The sequence below is a fragment of the Panthera tigris genome, chromosome E2 (assembly GCF_018350195.1).
Source record: "Panthera tigris isolate Pti1 chromosome E2, P.tigris_Pti1_mat1.1, whole genome shotgun sequence".
Taxonomy (NCBI): domain Eukaryota; kingdom Metazoa; phylum Chordata; class Mammalia; order Carnivora; family Felidae; genus Panthera; species Panthera tigris.
This window is the reverse complement of record NC_056674.1, coordinates 26,905,144-26,911,355: the sequence shown is the minus strand read 5'-3', so window position 1 is coordinate 26,911,355 and position 6,212 is coordinate 26,905,144. Positions and strand designations below refer to the sequence as shown.

Sequence of the window (6,212 nt, the reverse complement as noted above, 5' to 3'; positions counted from 1 at the left end):
CTGTGTCAGGAACTGGAGCCAAAGACTAAATGTAAGAACAAAAGATTTTCCTAACATCTCTCTTTGCAAGGGTTTAGGAGTCCTGTGTCAGAAGCTGGGGACAGAGGCCAATATATATGCATATCTCATTTTATTGGCCTCACTTTATCGCTCTTTGGAAATACTGCATTTTTTACTAATGGAAGCTTTGTGGCATTGTGCAAGTCTATCAGCACCATTTTTCCAACAGCATTTGCTCACCTAATGTCTCTGTGTCACATTTTGGTAATTGTCACAATATTCCAAACGTTTTTATTGTTATTATGTTTGCTATGGTGATCTGTGGTCAGTGATCTTTGATGTTACTATTGTAATTGTTTAGGGGCATCCGTGTAAGACCATGAATTTAAGCAATGAATTTTGTGTGTGTTCTGACTGATCTACCAGCTGACCATTCCTGTATCTCTCCCTGTTCCTGGGGCTTCCTGTTCCCAAACACAATATCATTGAAATTAGGCCAATTTAATAACCCTACAATGGCATCTAAGTGTTCAAATGAAAGGAAAAGTCACATGTCTCTCACTTTAAGTCTAAAATTAAAAATGATTAAGCTTAGTGAGGGAGGTGTGTCTAAAGCCAAGACAGGCTGAAACCTGGGCCTCTTGTCCAGTTAGCCAAATTGTAAATGAATGCAAAGGAAAAGTTCTTGGAGGAAATGAAAAGTGCTACCCCAGTGGACGCATGAATGATCAGAAAGAGAAACAGCTGTATTGCTGATATGAGGTAAGTTTTCTTGGTCTGGATAGAAGATCAAACAAGTTACAACATTCCCTGAAGCCAAAGCCTAATCCAGAGCAAAACCCTGACTCTCTTCAATTCTGTGAAGGCTGAGAGAGGTGAGGAAGCTGCAAAAGAAATGTTAGAAGCTAGCAGAGGCTGGTTCATATGGTTTAAGGAAAGAGGCCGTCTCCATAATATCAAAGGACAAGGTGAAGCAGCAAGTGCTAATATAGAAGCTGCAGCAAGTTGTCCAGAAGATCTAAGATAATTAATGAAGGTGGGTACAGTAAACAACAGGTTTTCAATGTAGACAAAACAGCCTTCTATTGGAAGAAGATGCCATCTAGAACTTTCATAGCTAGAGAGGATAAGTCAATGCCTGGCTTTAAAGCTTCAAGGACAGGCTGACTCTCTTGTTAGAAGCTAATGCAGCTGGTGACTATAAGTTGAAGTCAGTGCTCATTTATCATTTCAAAAATCCTAAGGCCCTTAAGAATTATGCTGAATCTACTCTGCCTGTGCTGTATAAATGCAGCAACAAAGCCTGGATGACAGCACATCTGTTTACAACATGGTTTACTGAATATTTTAAGCCCTCTGTTGAGAACTGATGCTCAGGAAAAAGGATTCCTTTTCAAATATAACTGCTCTTTGACCATGCATCTGGTCATCCAAGAGCTTTGGTGTAGATGGACAATGAAATTAATGTTGTTTTCATGTCTGCTAACACAACATCCGTTCTGCAGCCCATGGATCAAAGAGTAATTTCAACTTCCAAGCCTTATTATTTAAGGAATACAGGGGCACCTGGGTGGCTCAGTCAGGCGTCCAACTTCAGCTCAGGTCATGATCTCACGGTTTGTGAGTTCGAGCCCCGCATCGGGTTCTCTGCTGACAGCTCAGAGCCTGGTGCCTGCTTCAGATTCTATGTCTCTCCTACTCTCTCTGTCCCTCCCTTGCTCATACTCTGTGTCTCTCTGTCTCTCAATAATAAATAAATGTTAAAAAAATACATTTCTCAAGGCTATAGATGCCATAGATAGTGATTCCTCTGATGGGTCTGGGCAAAGTATGTTGAAAACCTTCTGGAAAAGATTCACCATTCTAAATGCCATCAAGAGCATTCATGGTTCATGGGAAGAGGTCAAAATATCAACATTAACAGGTGTTTGGAAGCAGTTGATTCCAACCCTCACAGATAACTTTGAGGGGTTCAAGACTTCAGGGGAGGAAGTATCTGCAGATGTGGTGGAAACAGTGAGAGAACTAGAATCAGAAGTGGAGCTCAGGGTCACCTGGGTGGCTCAGTCAGTTAAGTGTCTGACTTCGGCTCAGGCCATGATCTCATGCAGTTCATGAGTTTGAGCCCCGCGCCAGGCTCTGTGCTGACAGCTCAGAGCCTGGAGCCTGCTTTGGATTCTGTGTCTCCCTCTCTCTCTCTCTCTCTCTCTCTGACCCTCCCCCACTCACACTCTGTCTCTCTTTCTCTCTCTCTTTCTCAAGAATAAATAAACATTAAAGAAAAAAAGAAGTGGAGTTCAGAGGTGGGACTGAATCACTGAAATTTCATGATCAATCTTTAATGGATGAGGAGTTGCTTCTTAAATGAGCAAGAAAGTGGTTTCTTGAGATAGCATCTACTCCTGGCAAAGATCCTGTGAATATTGATTGTTGAAATGACAACAGAGGATTCAGAATATTACATAAACTTAGTTGATAAAGCTACACCAGAGTTTGAATTGACTCCAACTCTGAAAGAAGTTCTACTGTGGGTAAAATGCTACCAATCAGCATCACAGGTTACAGAGAAATCATTTGTGAAAGGAAGAGTTAAACAATGTGGCAAACTTCATTCTTGTCTTCTTTTAAGAAGTTATCACAGTCACCTCAACCTTCAGTAGCCACCACCCTGATCAGTCAGCAGCCATCAACACCGAGGCAAAATCTACCAGAAAAATAATTACAACTTGCTGAAAGTGTTTTCATTTTCTTTGGGTAAATACCCAGTAGTGAATTTTTTGGATCATATAGTATTTCTAATTTTTATTATTGACGAACCTCCATACTGTTCTCCCCAGTGATTTCACCAATTTACATTCTCACCAATAGAGCACAAGTGTTCCTTTTTCTCTACATTCTTGTCAACACTTTTTATTTCTTGTCTCTTTCAGTTTAGCCATTCTGACAGGTGTAAGGTGATATGTCATTGTAGTTTTTATGATCATTTCCCTGGTGATTAGTGATGTTGAGCATCTTCTCATGTGTCTGTTGGCCATCTGCATGCCTTCTTTGGAAAAATGTCTATTCATATCCTTTGCCCATTTTTTAATCAGATTGATTTTTTGGTGTTGAGTTATATAAGTGCTTTATATAAAGTATTCTTGAATTCAAGAATATATATTGTTATTTTAGACGTAATGCTATTTCACACTTAATAGGCTACTATATAGTGTAAATGTAACTTTTATGTGAGCTGGAAAACCAAAAAATTCATTTGGCTTACTTTATTGTGATATTTACTTTATTGTGGTGTCTGGAACTGAACCCACAATATCTCCAAAGTATGCCTGTATTCATTTCTTATTATTTCACAGGCTTCCAAAAAAGGTAAAATCAACAAGAACCCCAGAGAACTTCCCTCTGTGACAGAGCCACCCCCAAATCCCTTTGGATCCCAGGGCCCCAGGGGATAAACAAAATGTGCTCACAAATACATCCTAGTAAAAGGTCAGCAGAGACAGTTACAAAATGAGACCTGGAAACAAAAGATGAGTGGCTCAGTTAAACGTCCAACTCTTGACTTCCACTCAGGTCATGATCTCATGGTTTGTGTGTTTGAGCCTGTGTTAGGCTCTCTGCTGTCAGTGTAGAGCCTGCTGCAGATCCTCTGTCCCCTCTCTCTGCCCCTCCCCTGCTCTTTCTCTCTCACTCTCTTTCAAAAACAAATATACAGTAAAAAAAAAAAAAAAGAAAAAAAGAAACACATAGATGAACCTCGGGGGAAGGAGAGGTATGAGGCTCACTTGGACAAGTGACACAATGAAGTTGGAGGCTAATCTTTTGCTTCATTGACAAGAGACCTGGTAGGCAGGTGCCAAGGACAATTTCTGGAACCAGAGAGAAAGGTCCCCCAGGAAGGGTAGGATGAGCCAGCGCTCCATCCTGGACAGGAACAGATGGAGCTAAATTAGCAGCCTTGCCTATTCCACTAGGTTTTACTAAGCCTGGCTGCTAACTCCCTTCCTAAGGATTCCTGACTGACAGACCTAGGGGAGAAAGAAGTGTCTGCAGGGCAGAAGCACCCAGGAAACTCATACCATACTTGGGCCCCATTAGTGTGGCACCAGAAGTCCATTCAGCCCCCTAAAACCAAGTCATCCCACAGAAAGATGTAGCCCAGTCTTGCTGTCTAAAGTTGCCCTTACCTCCTCCATGTCCTCCTGCTGGGACTGTCCGTGAAGACACTTGCCATAGTCTTGCTTATTTATCTTTTTCATTTATTTGTAGTCTTGTCCATGGTCTGCCACCCAAAATTGTGTTAAAGAAGGCAGGGACTCTAGTCTATGTGTTTTTGTGTTTCCAAGACATGGAACGGTGCCTGATCCATTAAAGGTGCTCAAAACTTGTTCAACTGAATGAGTGGATGGATGGATGGATGAGTCAAGAATCCAGAATTCTATCCAGGGGTGTTACAAAGCAGATGAGGAGAGGGAACTGTAGTCAGTGGCTCAGGCAGGAGAGAAGGGATGTGACAAAACTGAGGGTCTTCAAGGGCCTGAACTGTTTTGCTCTAGTTTCTTGCTTGGGCCACCCAGTGACAACGGGGTTGTGGGATAGAGAGGTGGGAGGTGGCTCAGAGTACATGTAGTAGGGAGTGTCTGGGATTGTTAGGAGCACAAGCAGAAGGAAGAGCCAAGAGGAAGGGAATCAGTGAACCAGGAAAGAAAAGTAAATTCTCGAAAATGAAGATTGGGGGCAGGTTCCATCTCTTTGGGGTTAGACTCACCACCTCAAGTTCCAGCTCTACTTCTGGGGCAATAAATCAAGTTTTTTGAGCCTCATTTTCCACATCTGTGAGACAGGGTAACAACAGTTCTACCTCTTAGGGCTGGGCTGAGGATTTAGAGAGATGGCGTAGGTAAGAGCATGGCACAGGGCCTGGCAGGTAGTTGTTTTTCTTGTGGCAGAAGCTGTGATTCTACAGCAGCTTCTCTGGAGTCTTTCTGAGCCCCTGGCATAAAAAAAGATCTACCTTGGGAAGATGCTGGGGAAAGAAATCGCTTTAGCACTCTTGGGCTTAGCGTAGAGACACAGAACCCATTCTAGTCCACTCAAATAGTTCACAGGATTATTCTTGCACAAAGGCAACCATTAGGTGCCAGCGACCCCCTGTATTCTTTACTGGTTTGCAACACTAATGGGCATTTCCAAAATGCACTGACCATAAACCTAAGTAAGTCTTCCTAGCAGGCAAGCCTCTTAACTTCCACCAGATTGAGATACTGAACTTGGATCCTTCTTTCAAAGGAGCATACTATGAGAAATCTTTTCTGTCTGACCTTCTGTGTCATGGAAACCACCTTCCTTCCAGGTCCAGAGGATCCTAAGTCACAGGTCAGAGGATCAAGTTATGAGAGAGACACAAAGTCTTTTTCTTCTGTTGAACAGAGTGTGCTGGGGAGAGGAGTCGATTGGCTACATTCTCAAACTGCCTTGGGATGGGACAGCAGCATGGACAATCCCACAATACCTCAGATGGCACTTGGCTGGGCTCCCAGCAAGTAGTCTGGGACTTGCTCTTTCTGGAGGCAGGTGGGGGTTAGTGACCTTGCTTTCTCTACCAAGGGTATGGGTAGAAGCAAGGTCTTGATTTTTCAAAAACATGGTAAGTACCTGTAAATTTTCACCAAACAAAAATGCCTTTGCCAAGAGGATATTTTGAGAGCTGTTTCACAGTCAAAGATGCTTAAAACATTCTATGATTCTCCCTTGTGGGGTTTCCAGGAATCTTGGGGTGCTTGTTTCCTACCCTCTTGTTGGTTTGCTCTAGACTTGGGTACAGAGAAGACACTGTTGACTCCCCTGGGCAGAAGTGTACATTGTGGAAGAGTTGTCAGTAAGGAAAGCAGAGATGAGAAACAGGTTCATTCAAACTAGCTCAGGTAATGGGGAACTGGGAAGGATATGACTGGCCAAGGACAGAAAACAGAGGACAGCTGGGCCACATGGGGCCTGGCACTGGGTGGCCAGTGTCCAAAGCTGTGCTTCTCTCTCATACCTCCTCTCCTCAAGCATCCGCTCCATCTTCTAGTTGCTTACATGCCATTTTATGCTGGCATGTGACCTCTCTGCTCTTCCAAAATGTTGGCTACAAGGGTGGATTGGCTTACCTGTCAGTTTAAGTTCTGTGCCACCATAACTGAGATAATGCAGACTCAGAAGCAGACTCCCTG

At 43.0% G+C, this 6,212-nt stretch overlaps 1 pseudogene; it reads left to right on the top strand.

The window, feature by feature from the left end:
* Nucleotides 1-515: 515 nt before the first annotated feature.
* Nucleotides 516-3,452, top strand: LOC122233999 (annotated as a pseudogene).
* Nucleotides 3,453-6,212: the final 2,760 nt, after the last annotated feature.